This window comes from Leopardus geoffroyi, chromosome A1, assembly GCF_018350155.1.
Source record: "Leopardus geoffroyi isolate Oge1 chromosome A1, O.geoffroyi_Oge1_pat1.0, whole genome shotgun sequence".
NCBI lineage: Eukaryota > Metazoa > Chordata > Mammalia > Carnivora > Felidae > Leopardus > Leopardus geoffroyi.
In genome coordinates, this window is record NC_059326.1 from 185340038 (window position 1) to 185358957 (window position 18920).

Below are 18920 nucleotides of genomic sequence, written 5' to 3' on the forward strand. Positions count from 1 at the left end.
ATTGATGGGAACTACTAAGCAATAAATACATAAATAAATAAATGATGTAATGCCAAATCTTTAATTTGTTTATAGTAAGCTAAAATATATAACATGATGTTGACATGGAGATTTACTTTTCTACTTTTTTAAGTTTATTTATTCTGAGAGGAGAGGGGGAGGAGCAGAAAGAGAGAGGGAGAGAAAGAATCCCAAGCAGGCTCTGCACTTTAGTGCAGAGTTGGACGCAGGGCTCCAACCCATGAACCAAGAGATCATGACCTGAGCCAAAGTAGGGTGCTTAACCAACTGAGCCACCCAAGTGCCCCTGCTTTTACACTTCTTTTTTAACAATTTAAATCGAAATTAGTTAACATATAGTGTAATAATGATTTTAGGAATAGAATATAGTGATTCCTTACATGTAATACCCAGTGCTCATCCCAACAAGTGCCCTCCTTAATGCCCATCACTCATTTAGCTAGCCCATCCCCCCTCCCAACACCCCTCTAGCAATCCTCAGTCTGTTCTCTGTATTTAAATTTCTTATAGTTTGTTTTCCTCTCTGTTTTTATCTTATTTTTGCTTCCCTTGCCCTATGTTCATCTGTTTTGTTTCTTAAATTCCACATATGAGTGAAATCATACGGTATTTTACTTTCTCTGACTTATTTCCCTTAGCAGAATACACTCTATTCCATCCATATTATTGCAAATGGCAAGATTTTATTACTCTTGATCACCAAGTAATATTCCATTGTGTATGTGTGTGTGTGTGTGTGTGTGTGTGTGTGCGCGCGCGCACGCGCGCACGTGTGTTGTACCACATCTTATTTATTCATTCATCAGTTGATGGATATTTGGGCTCTTTCCATAATTTGGCTATTGTTGATAGTGCTGCTATAAATATAGGGATGAATGTGCCTCTTCGAATCAGCATTTTTATGTCCTTTGGGTAAATGCACAGTAGTGCAATTCCTGATTCATAGATTAGCTCTGTTTTTAAGTTTTTGAGGAAACTCTATACTGTTTTCCAGAGTGGCTGCACCAGTTTGCATTCCCACCAGCACTGCAAAAGGGTTCCCCTTTCTCTGCATCCTTGCCAACATCTGTTATTTCCTGAGTTAATTTTAGCCATTCTGACAGATGGTATTTCATTGTGGTTTTGATTTGTATTTCCATTCTGAGGTGGTATCTCATTGTGGTTTTGATATGTATTTCCCTGATGATGAGTGATGTTGAGCATCTTTTCATGTGTCTGTTAGCCATCAATGGAACAGTGTCTATTCATGTATTCTTTGGAAAAGTGTCTATTCATGTCTTTTGCCCATTTCTTCACTGGATTATTTGTTTTTTGGATATTCTTTATAGATTTTGGATACTAACCCTCTATCAGATATGTCATTTGCAAATATATTCTCCCATTCTTTTGGTTACCTTTTAGCTTTTCCAATTGTTTCCTTTCCTGTGCAGAAGCTTTTTATATTGATGAGGTCCCAATAGCTCATTTTTGCTTTTGTTTCCCTTGCCTCTGGAGACATGTCAAATAAGAAGTTGCTGTGGCTGAGGTCAAAGAGTTTGTTGCCTGTTTTCTCCTCTAGGATTTTGATGGCTTCCCGTCTTACATTTAGGTCTTTACATTCATCCTCTCTGAGTTTATTTTTGTGTATGGTGTGAAAAAGTGGTCCAGTTTCATTCTTCTGCATGTCACTGTCCAGTTTTCCTAACACCATTTGCTGCAGAGACTGTCTTTTTTTTCCACTGGATACTCTTTCCTGCTTTGTTGAAGATTAGTTGGCCATATATTTGTGGGTCCATTTCTGGGTTCTCTATTCTGTTCCATTGATCTATGTTTCTGTTTTTGTGCCAGTACCATACTGTCTTGATGATTACAGCTTTGTAATACAGTGTGAAGTTCAGAATTGTGATGCCTCCAGCTTTGATTTTCTTTTTCAACCTTGCTTTGTCTGTTCAGGGTCTTTTCTGGTTCCATATAAGTTTTAGTAGTGTTTATTCTAGCTTGTGAAGAATACTGGTGTTATTTTGATAGGGATTGCATTGAATATGTAGATTGCTTTGGGTAGTATCAACATTTTAACAGTATTTGTTCTTCCAATCCATGAGCACGGAATGTTTTTCCATTTCTTTGGGTCTTCCTCAATTCTGTAACATAAACTTTCTATAGTTTTCAGTGTATAGATCTTTTACCTCTTTGTTTAGGTTTATTCCTAGATATTTTATGGTTTTCGGTGCAATTGTAAATGGGATCAATTCCTTGATTTCTCTTTCTGCTGTTTCATTATTGGTGTATAGGAATGCAACTGATTTCTGTGCATTGATTTTATATCCTATGGCTTTGCTGAATTAATGTATCGGTTTTACCATCTTCTTGGTGGAGTCTTTTGGGTTTTCTATATCGGGTATCATGTTATCTGCAAAGAGTGAAAGTTTGCTTCCTCCTTGCTGATTTTGATGACTTTGATTTGTTTTTGTTGTCTGATTGCTGAGGCTAGGGCTTCCAACATTATGTTGAATAACAGTGGTGAGAGTGGGCATCTCTGTCATGTTCCTGACCTTAAGGGGAAAACTCTCAGTTTTTTTGCATTCAGGATGATATTAGTGGTGGATCTTTAATAGATAACCTTTATGATCTTGAGGCATGTTCCTTCTATCCCCACTTTCTTGAGGGTTTTTATCCAGAAAGGATGCTGTATTTTGTCAGATCCTTTTTCTACATCTCTTGAGAAGACCATGTGGTTCTTATCCTTTATTTTATTAATGTGATGTATCACATTGATTGATTTGCAGATATTGAACCAGCCCTGCATCCCAGGAATAAATCCCACTTGGTCGTGGTGAATAATTCTTTTAATGTATTGTTGGATCCAGTTTGGCTAGTATCTTGTTGAGAATTTTTGCATCTGTGTTCATCAGGGAAATTGGTTTGTAGTTTTCTCTTTTAGTGGAGTGTTTATCCAGTTTTGGAATCAATGCTGGCCTTGTAGAATGAGTTGGAAGTTTATTTCAATTTCTGTTTTTTGGAACAACTTCAAAAGAATAGGTGTTTGCTCTGATTTAAATGTTTGGTAGAATTCCCCTGAAAAGCCATCTGGCCCTGGATTCTTGTTTGTTGGGAGTGCTTTTCGACTTCTTAAGTAAAATAATGTATTAAATAGTCGTTAAGGCCTCCATGGCCTATTCAGTATTTTTTTTTTTTAATTGAGCTTATTTGTAGTTAAATGGATGAGTCTCTGTTCCTAGAGATTAATACCTTGGAGTCTAGGAGCAGACATCATGCAGACTTCCTTTCTGGTACTCCTTTTCACTGTTGTTATAGCTTCTTATTTTTTTCTTTTAATTTTGGTTGTTTATTTATTTATTTATTTTGAGAGAGAGAGAGAGAGAGAGAGAGAGAGAGAGAGAAACCAAGCAGGGGAGGAACGGAAAGAGAAGGAGAGAGAGAATACCAAGCAGGCTCTGCACTGTCAGTGCAGAGCCCAGTGCAGGGCTCGAACTCATGAACCATGAGATCATGACCTGAGCTGAAATCAAGAGTCTGTGGCTCAACCGACTGAGCTACCCAGGAGCTCCTGTTGTTATGTCTCTTGATGCTTCAATTACTGTATTTATCTCAGGATACTGAAGCAATCAATATGTCAAGTGCTTCTTCTAAACGGAGAACTCCTTGAGACCAGGGCTTATATCTCTTTTAGCAATCTATCAGTGCCAAGCAACTAACAGTGATTGACAGATTGCTAGTACTAGATCAATGTTTGTTGAATTTAAATTGAGACTATCCATTGCTTGATCCTTATGTTTCTTCCAACAGATTTATCGTTCTTTCCTTTAGTTTTGGAAAATTAGCAGTAATTTTTCTACCTAATTTATATTGATGGAAGAAGTCTTGGTTATTAGATCCAGCTTCTAGGGCTTTATCTGGACCAAATCAGAAAGATAGATATCAGATAAAGCTATTGGTAATGATTCAAAATACTTTTATTCAAAAAAGTAATGTATGCGTGATTGAAATGTTCTTTTAAAATTTTTTAAAAAATTTTTTAACGTTTATTTATTATTGAGAGACAGAGAGAGACAGAGTATGAGCAGAGGAGAGGCAGAAAGAGGAGGAGACACAGAATCTGAAGCAGGCTCCAGGCTCTGAGCTGTTAGCACATAGCCTGACGTGGGGCTCGAACTCACAAACCGTGAGATCATGACCCAAACCGAAGTCGGACACTCAACCAACTGAGCCACCCAGGTGCCCCTAAAATTTTTCAATGTTTATTTATTTTTGAGAGAGAGAGAGAGAGAGAGAGAGAGAGAGAGAGAGAGAGAGAGAGACTGAGGGTGAGCAGGGGAGGGACAGAGAGAGAAAGACCCACAGAATCTGAGGTAGGCTCCAGGCTCTGAGATGTCAGCACAGAGCCCTACACAGGGCTCAAACTCACCAACCATGAGATCATGACCTGAGCTGAGGTCGGAGGCCCAACCAGCTGAGCCGCTCAGATGCCCCAATTGAAATTTTCAATAATTTAGAATTATTTAAAAATTTATTAGTAAGTAGAGCGTAAAAACTATTAACTTCCCTCTTAATCATCTCCCAATCTCCTACTTTTCCCAGTGAGAACACCTATCATGTTTGGTACATATCTTTCCATATATTTTTCTTTGCATTTGGAATCACATGTGTGCACATGTATGCACAAATACACCCTATCTATACGAAAAATATGTCCATAAACAAAATCATACTATGAAGATTTTCTGGAATTTCCCCTTCTTTTCAATTAGTATACCTGGAACCACTTTGCAAATCAGCATATAGAAGTTGTTTCATGATTTAAAATGGTTGTATTGCATCACTAGCATACTATAATCTTAATTAATGTGTGCTTTTCCCTGTTGATAAAATTTGTTTTTGTTTTTAACTGTAAAAAAGAAGGCAATAATAATTTTGAACATGTTTCTTTGAATATGTCAGGATTCTGTAGCATAGATTCACAGAAGTGGAATCACTGAGTGAAAAGATATGCACACCTAAAATAGATGCCAAATTACCCTCTAAAATGGTTGCACCAATTTATGCTATTAGCATGAGAGTATTTCTTTTCATGCATTGGCAGCAATGGATATTGTTTATGTTTATATATATATATATTTACCAGTTACAGTGTGCAAAATGTTATCCCCTTGTTATTTTATTTACATTTACCTAATTACCAGTGAAATTTTCTTGAAGAATGAAATCTCTTCTAATGTTCTCAACAAAGTTTACATTCTGTGGTATTTCTGTTAACATTTGAATCATTATTTTAAAAATCAAGACATTATAAAAAAGAAGAATGACATCTTGCCACTTGCAATCATCTGGATGGAGCTAGAGAATATTTTGCTAAGTGAAATAAGTCAGTCAGATAAAGACAAATACCATATGATTTCACTCATATGTGGAATTTAAGAAACAAAACAGATGAACATAGTGGGAGCAAAAAAGAGGCAAACCAGGAAACAGACTCTTAACTATAGAGAACAAACTGCAGGCTACTGGAGGAGCGGTGGTCAGGGGGATGGGCTAAATAGATGATGGGGATTAAGGAGGGCACTTGTGATCAACACTGGGTGTTGTATGTAAGTGATGAATCACTAAATTCTACACCTGAAACTAATATTACACTGTGTGTTAACTAACTGGAATTTAAATAAAAACTTGAAGAAAAAAAATCCAGGCCTTACGAAATTGCATATTTTTCTAGTAGGGGATGTATGAATAGTGACTCTTTGGTTGTTTTAACTGTTGAGTTATTTGACTGTAACTCACTTGAAAAGCTAAAAAAGTGGAGCCTGGATGGTTCAGTTGATTAAGCGGCTGACTTCAGTTCAGGTCATGATTTCATGGTCTGTGGGTTCGAGTCCCATGTCGGGCTCTGTGCTGATGGCTTAGAGCCTGGAGCTTGTTTTGGATTCTGTGTCTCCTTCTCTCTCTGCCCCTCTCTTGCTCACACTCTGTCTCTCTCTCAAAAATAAATAAACATTAAAAAAACGAGAGAAGCTAAAAGATATTCCCAAGCACTTTCTCCATTTTCAAGCCAATTTCCATCTTCTGGACATTCTGTCCACTCAGACTCTGCTCATTCTGCTCACTGGTTGTCCATTATGGTATGGTGCATTTAAAGCAAGGTGGTTCTTTCGCTAGAAAAGAACTGTTTTGAGGTTCTTAATTCTTTTTTTTTTTTTAAATAATTAAAAAAAATTTTTTTTTAACGTTTATTTATTTTTGAGACAGAGAGAGACACAGCATGAATGGGGGAGGGGCAGAGAGAGAGGGAGACACAGAATCGGAAGCAAGCTCCAGGCTCCGAGCCATCAGCCCAGAGCCCGACGCGGGGCTCAACCCACGGCCGGCGAGATCGTGACCTGAGCTGAAGTCGGATGCTCAACCGACTGAGCCACCCAGGCGCCCCAAGGTTCTTAATTCTTAATTGTTAATTCTTTAAGCATGGTTCTTTTAGTATTTTGAACATATTTATAATAGCAGTTTGGTAGTCTTTCTCTGCCAAAGCCACTATCTGGAAACCCTCAGAAACAGTTCCAATTGTCTGATTTTTTTTCTTCCCCCAGTAGGAATAAAACTTTCGTTTTTTTTTCTTTTTTTTTAATGTTTATTTATTTATGAGAGAGAGAAAGAGAGAGAGATAAGGGGAGGGGCAGAGAGGGAAAGAGAGAATTCCAAGCAGGACCCACACTCAGCATGAAGTCTGACGTGCAACTGTGAGATCATGAGCTGAAATCAAGAGTCAGATGCTTAACCCACTAAACTGCCCAGGCACCCCTCCTATTTCTCTTTATATCTAACTTTTTTGTTGTTAAAAACTGGACATTTTTGATGTATTGTAAAAATTCTGGATTCTGATTTATTCCTTTCTGGGTTTTGTTGCCTCTGTGTTATTTCCTTGTTTAGTAAGTTGCCTGGACTAATTCTGTGAAGTCTATCTCTCCTTTGATGTGTAGCCACTGATGTCTCTTCAGTGTTTTTGTTGTTTTTTCTTAATTCTTGATTTTATTTAAAAATCTGGTTTCTTAGAGGTCATCCTTGAGTCAATATGGCTTGGTTTTCAGCCAATGGTTGGTCAGAGGTTGTGTTTATAGGGGAGGAAGAAAAATTTTTCCTCCATTCATATTAGGTTCTTGGCTGAGGTTCTGTAATAAAAGATTAGCAAGACAAAATCAAGCAGAAGCTTGTTAACATGTGTGTATATGAGGAACTCAAGGAAGAGTAACTCAAAGAGGTGGCTTAGAATTCAGGTTTATATAGCATATTCAACAAAGAACAATATATTCGTAAAGAAATGACAGGACAAAGGAAAGCCATTTTAGGCCTCTGAGAGCAGCAAACCATTGGAAGGTAAAATATATGAAAAAACTACTGGTAGATAAAGGCTACCAGGCTGATAAGATCTATAGTTGTGTCCAGTGATTAACTTTTGTCCTTCTTGATGGAAAGGACAGGAGAGACACCTTCAAAACTTTATGTCCTGCTTTTAGCGAAATAAGGAGAAGGCAGGGAGCTTTTCTTATATCTGCTTCTCAAATGCCTTCAGCTCAAAATAATCCTTGTGTTAAAGTAGCATATTTTGGTGTGACATATTTTGATTTCCTTCATGTTCAAACATCACAAGCCAGTAACATTTCCACTCTTTGTCAAAGGATATATGTGTGGTTTGGGGAATTCATTCAATGTTCCATCAATTTACAAGTCTTTTCTGACTTGCTACTTAGCCCTCTTGTTTCATCTTTACCTGTGTATATGGCCTCATGATCAGCCAGGGGTGTGTGAATTACTACCTAGTCTCACCATGTACTAATGTGCAGCTTCTCAGACTACGGGGGATATGTAACCTCTTCAAGGCCTAATATGTATATCTCATTCTCTGGATCTCCTTGTTAAATTTCTAGCTAGTCTGCCAGTTTGTTACTAGATCCAACCATCATCACCTTAGGCCATTTACGACCTTGGTCTTCTCCATTCTTTTAACATCAAGATGGCTACTCTTTCTGACAGTGCCCAGGAGCATGGGCTTTTTCTGACCTTTCCTCCAAGTCAAGACATTCCTCTCAGGCAATAAAATTGCTGTTTTTCACAGCTCACCCCACCTCAGTAGAGCTGGAAACTGATGGTGCTGGTTGGGGGTTGGTAATAGCTCCAGGCCAAAACACCACAGACTCCCCATATTATTACCAAAAACTCAGAATTTTTTTTTTTTTCTTGAATAGACATTTCACAATTTGTTGTATGCCTTTGGTCCACTTACAATGAAATTGTACCTTTGGCCCATTTCAAAATTCTGAGATGTTAGCTTTTGATAATTTCATTCAGTTTTATCATTGCTTTATGAGAAGATCTGCTGAGCACCTTACTCTAGCATTCCAAACATCTTGTTCAAGACACTTAGCAGTTGTTCTCAGGGCCATAAAGATAAGGTTGCAGAGGCTGTTTATTTCTATTTTTTGAAAATTTGTGTAATTAAATACAACGGGTTTGTTGATTTATCTGGGCACTTGGCACTTATTGCCTACTAATAATCATCTCTTTGTTTAGAATTTTCTTGTAATTACTCAAAACAGTTGCAGGGTATGATGACAATTTATTTATTTAACATTTTCCTTATCAACTGCTAATTGAGTAACCTTACACTGGTTAATAAAGTGAATGTTTTAATTAAATTCTAGTATTTATTTAGTTCTCTTTCTGACTTGCACCTCCCTGATTCTTCACTTCATAGAGAGCAATGTGCTGCTTTCGTGGCGCATGGAGATTATTAAGTGACAATTCTCTGAGACTCTCTTTCCCTTTCTGCTCTTCCATTCATCCCTGTAGTTAAAGGCTTTGCAAAATCTCCCTTCTCAAGGACATTTTTTCAACCAGTTTCAGGACTCCATTTAGATCATTTGTGTTCAGTCTTGCCTCTTACATTTTTCTTTTTTTTTCTTATTTATAGTTTTCTCCCTTTGTAGTTGAGAGACATACTACTGCCTTAAACAGTAACTTTTAAACCTTTAAAAATCTCTAAGTTAAGTGGAATGGTAGAATAGAAGTTCAGGCCTAGAAAATATAGATTTGGTTCTGATTCTCTTCATCTGTGAAATTAAGAAGTTGGGCTAGTTCAGTTCTAAGATTACCTCTGGCTCCATAGCGCTGTGATTCTGTGGATTTGAATTCCCATCTTAACTCTGAAATATGCCTATTTAATAGATTTGGTCTTACACATTAAAACCCAATTAACATATATGTGCAACAAATAAGAAAAATAGGTATGTGTTAATTAATTGCTCATTTAATAAATTTGTCCTGGGAGGGTGAGATAAAATTTAAAGATTGAAATAAACCTTCTTCCTTTTCATGACATGTTCTCAAACACAAACTGTCTTCTGGAGGTGATTTGGGCCCAGCAGCTCCCTCTTTCATAGAGGAGGAAAGCATTGAAAAGTTAATAGACTGGCAGGCAAGGTCACAGAGGAGGTTAGTGTGAGAGCCAGAAATGTGATTTCTAACTCTAAATAGCCTTCCACTCCCTGCTCATCCATAAGCCTTTGCTGCTGCCTTCTCCTTCTTCTGTTTTTAGAAACACATTTAGACCATTTTGAGTTGTGCTAATTATTCAGTGTGTATTAAATATCCATGTGAATTTGGAGACTGAAACAATTTGCCATGTATTTATTGCATCTACACACTCTGAGCACATGCTTGGCTTGTAAATGAGTCACTATATTACTTCACCATATAACAATACATTGATACTTATATTAAATAGTTGTTATTTTACAAGTTTATGTTAATTTTTATTTGAAATATTTCAAAGCAAATATGGCCATTTATTTACTCCCTGTTAGAGAAAGTGCACTTTATTTTTATTATTTCTTTTCAACTCTCTATTTCCTTTTGGTTGAGATTAGAATTAATCTTAGCTCCTTTGCCTCCCCCAAATAATAAAAAATGTCTTTTACTGAATGTCTACTATCTAAATGGCCCTATGCTAAATACATTACAAAGAGGGATCTAATTCTTGAAATAATCCTGCAAACTAGAACTTGCTTTGCAGGTGGGAAGACTGGCTTAGAGAGATGAGTAACGTAGGGACCTACTGCTAGTAGGTGGTATGAATGGTTTTCAAAGACAGAACTCTGACTCTAAAACTTGCATCCGTTTCATTACCTGACATATATCTTCCCTGCCTACCACTCCTTTGGGCTCTTTTAAGGCATATTTGTGGATGTTGGTTATTTTATTTTATTTATTTTTTGTCTGTTCTGTATCTAGTTTTTATTTTGTTTTTGGAACTGTCTTTTTTTGCTATGGCATGCAATTCTGAAAGTGTTCTTAATTATTTGGCCTGATTTCCCTGACAAAAGCTTGGGCATATAATCCAAATAGGGATCGCACAATCGAAAGGCTGACATAGACATTTGGGGTACTCTTTTTGCTGAATTTGTAGGCTCTGAGGACCATATACATTATCTCTGCCTTTATACAGTGAGGGTTATCTGGGAGAGCAGCGATTAGGGAAAGAGTGAGAGACATGATAACACTGTTTGAACCCCTTCAACCTTCTGTGCCTGAGACCAGTCCATCCCTCTGTAACTTCCAGATTAAGCATAACAATATATTCCTGCTGTTGCATAAACCAGCTTCAGTTAGATTTCTGCTACTTGCAAACAAACAGTCCTAATTGAGAATTCCTAACACGTATGTACTTTTATAGGACTTGAACAGTATTGTGAAGCTTGTCAGTGATAACTTCATCCCATGTAATGCTGACTATTTGGTGGTTACATGGCTGTTCCAGGTGATCAACCCAAGCTCCTCAACCTGGAGTCCCAGTAAAGGCAACTATTTGCCTGAGTGAAGACTCAGGTATGTAAAATTCATGATGACTGGGTAGAGATGCCCACTCATCTTCCACAATTGGGAAGGGAAGTCTGGGGGGAAGAGATGCAAAGGACTTAAGAATGATAAACTCTTCTTAAGGTTGCATTTAATTTGATGTGCTGAAGCTTCTGTTCTTGGTGCTGAATATTCATGTTTTGTGAGGAATCCCAGAGGCTTCACAACAGTGTCATTTTCTACAGTTCTAGAGTGAAGAGAAATGTGCCTTTTGCTGATAATGTACCTGAAGGGTGATGAAGGTGAGCTGTGGAGTTGTTTTTAACCATTTGCATTCTGACAAGTCATGTTATAAAAAGCTCATAATTCAGAAGATATTAACACTATGGGAGTTCTTGCTTAATTCCTGGTAAACTTGTTTTTAAAGGAGGATATGTGGAGGGCAAAAAGGCATAAGTAACCCATCTTTTAATAAACCCTGGTTAAACTCAGTGTGAGATGCATGCATTATTTCAAAGTAATTAACTTCTTGACTCAGTTTAAATTGCCATAAATTACATCTGCACCAATGACTTAGCCACCCTCTCCCCTTAGTAGTGCAAAATGTCATGGGTTGATAACAGGGTTAGAAGTAAATTGCAGCCAAAATGAAATCTTAATTCATGCAGGTTGATAGGATTCCTTATCACTACTCCCTGTTCAAATGCAAAGACTTGCTATCTTTTTACTTGCCAGCACTTTCCATCATGCTATAGGAAGATTTCTTAATAAATACTATTCTGAGGCATTTGCCTTTGGGGAAGCAGAGTAACAGGAAAAAGTGAAATGTGGTTAGATTAGAAAAACAGAAACAGACTTCTTACATGAAGCAATTGGGAACAATGGGTGGTAGGTTAATTGAAAAAGTCATTTTGAAGGGGAATCATAAAAAATAAAACATACACACTTAAATGTTTTATTTTAATGTAAAAATTTAAATATATATTCATTTGCCAACTTCATTAACATAATCTGAGGTCTTTCTTTGAGCAGATCTCCACCACTTGGAGTTCTGAATCTTTTTTCTTGACAAAACTGAATCCATGAGTCTATGTCTCTCATATCCTATTTCCAGGTTCCATTTCTTTAGAAAGGGTCAGATTTAAAAATATGTATGAGGCTGCCTATTTCCAGATTCCATCTAAATTTTTTGGATTCCCCCATTTTATTCACATGAATTTCCATAGCAATTTTTGATAGTGGTCCTATAGAACATCTTTTCACAACATTCACCTTGGTTTTCATAGTAAAACACCTTCCATTGTTTTTTGAACTCAGTGGCTAACACAATAGTTCATTAAATATTTTAATTGCCTTGATAACTTCACCAGGTATAAACAAAGTAGGAACAAACACAATTGACTCTTCATAAAAGTACAGCCTGACTAGTGGGCCCATAATTGAGTAGAAGGCTAGGAAGATGCCTGTAAGTTTGTCATGCTATGGATATTAATTTGGTGAGCTTATCAGAAGGAATGGCACAGATCTGTTAATCTAATGAATAGTTTAAATGAAGGTTAATTAGGACTTGCTACAGCATAATGTTTTTAGAGAAGGAACTGGACTGAACCTTGTACTCAACAGACATTTTTTTTTCTTTTTTGATCACTGATCTTTGCCTCAATGAGCAAGGAGAAGAAACCCGCAAGAAACTCAGACATCATTAAAAGTAGACTTTGTGTGTGTGTGTGTGTGTGTGCGTGTGTATGTGTGTGTGTGTATGTTTTCAGAGTGAATAAGCCAATTAGAAGTGAACTCTGGTATCCATTGTAGCCACCGGGAGTGGGATGGAGAGGTGATAGGTGCATGCCTGCTGTGTTTGAAACAAGTGCAGGTAAGACTATAACCAGACTGGGACTGCTGGGGTACACACTTGTTTAAATTCTGCTTTGAGACCTGACTCAATCCCAAAGACAATCTCCAGTGAACTTGTTATCTCACAAATGTCACTGCCTTATTCCCTGTGGCTTTACAGGGAGGAATGTCAAAGTGATAAACTGGAAAGTGCATGCTGCCCTTGCCCGGCTGCTGTAAACATGTATCCAGCCTTCTCTCTATCAAAATCCCATAGCACTTGTTTGCAATCAGATTCCATCCCCATACCATAGCAAGGGAACCAGAACTATGACAGGATGGCAGTTATAAATGTTTGGTAGCTTGGGGTAGTCTATAGATCGTTGAACGTAAATGCCATCTTTTCCCAACTAAACTGTGTTGCCATTACAATTTATAAGAACCAGTTTTTTTTTTTTTTTTTTTTTTTTTCAACGTTTATTTATTTTTGGGACAGAGAGAGACAGAGCATGAACGGGGGAGGGGCAGAGAGAGAGGGAGACACAGAATCGGAAACAGGCTCCAGGCTCTGAGCCATCAGCCCAGAGCCCGACGCGGGGCTCGAACTCACGGACCGCGAGATCGTGACCTGGCTGAAGGGGGACGCTTAACCGACTGCGCCACCCAGGCGCCCCAAGAACCAGTTTTTAATGCATTACTGATTAGTGGGACAATACAATTATACCTATTAATGAAAAATAATGCTTGGTGTGCTTGGGGCTACAGAATTATTGAATTTGTCATCTATTGAGTATCTACAGGCTATAAACTTATTGGAGCATAGAGTAGAAGACAAGAGGAAAAGGAATTGTGTTCACATTTTGGTAGATGCTAAGCAGGATCTTGCTTCTACCTTGTGTGGGCAATCACCAGGGCTTATTCCAATGGATGTTACAAGCCTCTGTAAACATTCACACCACAAATGGACATGCGGAAGCCTTTCCGTTTATCCTGCTTTCTGAATGTTCCCTTGATAGGAACATGATTCATAGGTAATGAAATCTAAGCCATGTGGTTCTCAAGTGCTGTGAGACTGAGCTCCTCCTAATGGGAAAGGCTGATTCCAGATAAGCAGGCCTTGTTCTGATGTGTGATCAATGCTCAGAATTCTGTGCCTTCCTCCCACTCCCCAATCAGAAACAGGACAGGAGGAGTGAAGAAAGGGGGTCTGGACTCAAAAGAATTGTTTGTAGAATTTGTGAAAGGCTTTTTACTTATGCTATTAACTTTGCATGTATAGTATTAGATGACATTATGGGGACAGAACTGTTTTCTATTAATATGAATAAGAAAATTAGGTATTTTTTTTAGCCTTTTTTCAAAGACTTCCTGACTCATTTCCCTCCTTGCTTTCTTTTGAGTTCTAGTTCTGACTCACCCATGAAGTTTCTAGTTAGGAAAAAAGTGAGAAGCTAGATTTGGTCCCATAGGTAGAAAACTATGATTAGAAACACTTATGTGTTTATGTTACTATATTTTACATGTGGAATTACATGTCAGGTAATTATAGTGGGCATAATTATCTTTCTACTGCAGTTCCTTATAACATAGGTATTAAAAAATGCTAAAGTGTTCTTTTCTGATATCTATGGACAATTGGATAGTGTCACAATTGGTTTTTAGTATCAGAATGTGGTTGTGGGTACTTGTATAAAACAAGACATATTCTTATTTAGGTAAATGGAAATGTTACTTACTGTAGCCACTGAAAAAATTATTATAAATCTTCTCATGATGCATTTATTAAAAAATAAAAATTGTGTCCTAAATAATTGAAGATATATTAATGATTCATACATGTGGGATTACTTGAAAAGCTCAACTTGTCCTTTAAGACACCATCTCTGCTGATTGTCAGGTGCTGTCATTTCTTGCAAATATTTCCTGTGCTTTTCCAATGACATATACTTTGTGCAGATTTGTGTATTTATTAATGACTCATCAAGTAATGTAAAAAAGGTGACAATATTGCATATTACATAATGACATTTCTTCTTTCTAGAGCTAAGTATTTTATATTAGCAGTTAGCCATGGTGCAGGATAGGTAGCTATATGATGGGTAAAGTTTAGATTCAATTAATAAGACCTTTTAATATTTGGAAATTAAACAATTTTGTACTGCCAAAAAAAAGAAAAACTGGTCTGCTTTTAGGGTGACTCTGGGTCTGCTAATTAGGAAAGAGGCAGAAGCAATATAACACATCAGAAGCAGAAGAGTGACTGACTCCCAACAACTAGTGGAAATAAAGTAATTGTAGCTCAGCCGTAATTTTTGGATCAAATGTGAAGAGTTTTTGGTTCTATATGTAAATATCAGATATTCTCAAATAGAGAAAAGATGTTTTTGTGTTTAGAGGTGCTATTCTTAAGCTATCAAATATCTAAAATATGCTGCAGTCTATGGAAAAATCAGCTTAAAGTTTAAGACTATGTAGTTTCTTTATTCTACTTTTTTGTTAGCTCATCAGAATGAGAAATGTAAGCCTCAATTGTTCTCAAGGGCTTAACGGGCAATCTTGTTCAACTTTTCCCATATCATTGATTTATTCTGGACGTTGATCAAGTCTGACCCTGATCCAAGAACTGACGTGTGGGAAACAGAACACCACAATGACCATAGCACATATTCATTCAGGCTCCAAGATCTCTGAGAAAACTCGAGATCATAAGGTTAAAAATAACCTGAAAGGACCTGAGTGAATTGCCCTTGGGAAATGTCTGTTTTTTAGTACACAGATAGGGGTGTTTTGCTTAAAGGAAGCCAGGTGTATATAGTACAGTGCATTCACTCCCTTCTTTGTCTTTGCTTCTATTGTAAAAATTCTTCTCAGAACATATATATCTGCAAGATTGCTCTCGTTCGCAAGATACGTACGATAGCTGAATCAGATGTACATTGTTGACATGCTTTGCTAAGCTTCTGTTGTTAATCATTTCTGATCTGTTTTTCCTGAAAACAGTGTATACACCTGAAAACGTGTATAAGAAGATGTACAATAAACCTTGGTACCTCCGGCTGTTGGCTCGGGGTCTCCTGGGGCTCCCTATACTGTCGTCTCTTTTTCTCAGTTCTTTCGCTGCCCCAGGTCCACGGCCCATTGAGGTCGACACTGATGCTTCAGCATTGCAGGGACTTTGGCCTGAAGTGGGTAGCAGGCAAAGCTAATCACCATTTGGATCTCATCCAGATATGAACCATTTCAGTGTATTATCTGTTTCTATAGGCTTTTAAAATATCATTTCAATACCAAATTTGCCATGACCCAGGGACTCCTCAGTCAAATTCTATGAGAAAGTTGAAAGAAATATGCCATCATTGATTAAGTCAGTCCACAATTGATTGCCTCATCCTATGGCTAGGACCAAGTATTGTCAGAAGGATATGATACATTATTGAGTTATGTTATTATCAGCCATATGGGTAACATGAAAAATACTAAGAGTAGTATACTCAAGTGGAAGAAAGCTTTTAAACTTTGCTCCTTTCTTCATTAATTATTGGGAAACATTTGGAGGCAAGATAGTTTTGATTGACTACATATCTGAATATTGCTTTGGGGGGTAGTTTCTTTCTGGCTAATTGAGTTAGAATACCTCTATAAAACTACATTCATTCAGAATGTGAGATCAGTTAAAATTATCTAAGAGTGGCTATTAGTAGAAAATAGAAAAATGACATATCTTTCCTTATTGCCAAATGGAAAGTGGATTTGTAGGATTTTTGAGGTCTGTTATGGGTACCATTCAATGATACCACAGGTATCAGCCCATATGGGCTGGTATCCACTTATACTGCATTCCTTTCTGTTACTATGGAAAAACTGTTTTCCTACTTATGACCAACACTTCCCTGGTCCCCGTTTTCCTGTGCTTTTTAAAGAATTCTGGCAATTTCTCTTTTCCTCTATAATCAATTTTCCCCGCTCTGATTTTTCATCAGTATAATGACATAGAATATCACCCACTAAAAAAGAATCTCTTGCATTTACTTCCTTCTCTAGCTCCCATCCCCTTCCTTAGCTTCTCCCTAACAAAACTTCCAGAAAAACAATCAATTATCACCTGTGGCCAGTTTCTCTCCTCCCTTATTTCTTGGCAATTCTCTCCTCATGCCGTCAAAGTTTTCTTGTCAAAGTCATCAGTGACTTTCCTTTTGCTCATCAAATGACCAATCCCTGGTTCTTATCTTACTTAACTAAGTAACTCCCTTAACTTACTTATCTGACACAGGTGCTTATTCCCTAATTTTCAGTGTAGCTTTGGGAACACCATTCTTCCTTGATTCTTCTTTTACCTCACTGGGTACTTTTTCTATCTTTAACAGTTTCTTCTCATCTCCCTAAATAGTTCTTCTCATCTTTGGGTATCTCGGGGCTATATCCTTAGACAATGCCTTTTCTTTACCCAACAGTCCCTCACTTTGTGATTTCATCAGATCTCATGGCTTTAATACCTTCTAAATATTAACAACTCCAAAATTTCTGTCTCCAAACTTGACCTTCTTCCCTGAACTCCAAACTTACAGATTCAAATGCCTACTTGTCATTTGCATTTATTTCATTGTATTGCAAACCTCCTAAAGTTAATATTGTGTGTCTCCAACTGTGCTCCAATTTCTGCCTTTTGCTCCCCAACATTGCTGTTTTACTAAAGGGAAACTCCTTACTTCCAGTTGCTCAGGCAAAAGTTAAAAAAAAAAAGGAAAAAATAAGTAAAACTAAAGAACAAAATCAAAGATCATGGAGTTGTCCTTCACTCTATTTTTTCCCAAACCCCACTTCTAATTTTTCAGGAAATCCTGTTGGCTCTACAGTCAAAATACCTACAGAATTGATCCATTTGTCATGTATTTCATTATGATCATCTCTATTCAACCTGCCAAATATTTTGTCCACGTTACTACTGTGGTCATCTAGCTGGTCCCCCTGCTTCCACACTAGCTCCTCCTGTGGTCTACACGCAACACAATAAGAGTATCTTTTTACAGCTTGAGTTAGATCATGCTCTTTTCTTCACTATCACCAATTGGCATCCCATTTCAGTCAGAATAAATACCATAGACTTTGCTATGGCCTAACAAGCTTTTAAGATCAGCCCCTCCACTACTTTTCTAACGTCATCTCCTCATTTTCTCTTCCTTTGGCTCAATTTCCCAGTCTAGTGTCCTTGCTGTTCCTTAAACATTCCATTTAAGCTTCTGCTCCAGAGCCTTCCCTGATCCCTCTTCTTGGGACACTCTTTCCCCAAATATCCCATAAGTCACATGCTTCCTTTCTTCAGATCCTGCTCAAATGCCACCTTATTAGTGGGACTTACCTGGTTACTGGATATAAAAATAACACTACCTGCCCTAAATTTCTATCACCTGCCCTATTGCTATTCATTTGTTAATTTGTTTGTTGTCTACCTACTCCCACATGGAAAATATATGTTCCCTGAGGGCAGCATTGCTGAACACATGACAAAATATACATGTAACACAGGACAGTGCTTCTTAAACCTGAAGGATCATTACAGTCATCTGAATAGCATGTTAAAAATGAAAAATTTCAGATTTTTTTGCATAGTCACTGCAACATTCAAATAGATGGTAGAGCAATGTTTACTGGATAACAAAGGGTCAGTAATTATTTGTTGAATGAATGAAGGACTGCATGTGTGTATAACCAGTGATTCACTCCCCACTCTTCAGGGGAGTGAATTATTATTTCCCTTTTTACTAAGTGCATATCTTAACTGAGTGCAACACTTGTTGAAAGGCACCGAAACAAGTAGAAATATAGATTATCTCTCAATTTATTTTGTTTGTTTTTAGTTAATTAAAGGGATTACTGTCATGGTTAATAAAATTAAGCCTAATCACCATAATCTCACAGAACAATCTTTCCTCAATCTTGGAATGAGATTGTCAGGTGTTGAAAAGTCCATTTGAATAATATAGGTCAGGTTCAGGTAGACAAACATAGGTTGGAGTGGGGAAAAACAAATTTTTGGAAGAGTATAATTAGATGTATAATAGTTATAGAGCTCTACCCTCTAAGTAACAATACACAACTGAAATCATCTGAAACTATGAGGATATTTAACAAGAATTCTGGATGTGTGGTAGATTTTAGGATTAGCTAATTTAGTACCTCAATGATGACACTTGTCTAGCTATTGATGAACCACCATTTTTGGTGGTTTGGCT

At 37.3% G+C, this 18920-nt stretch overlaps 1 long non-coding RNA gene across 1 annotated transcript in view; it reads left to right on the forward strand.

Moving 5' to 3' along the window:
* Positions 1-18920, forward strand: part of LOC123611121 — a 206884-nt gene that overhangs the window by 135234 nt on the left and 52730 nt on the right. Inside the window, exons 6-7 of the long non-coding RNA XR_006718447.1 lie at positions 10736-10887; positions 11109-11159. This is a non-coding gene — a long non-coding RNA (uncharacterized LOC123611121). The remainder of the gene's footprint in view (positions 1-10735; positions 10888-11108; positions 11160-18920) is intronic.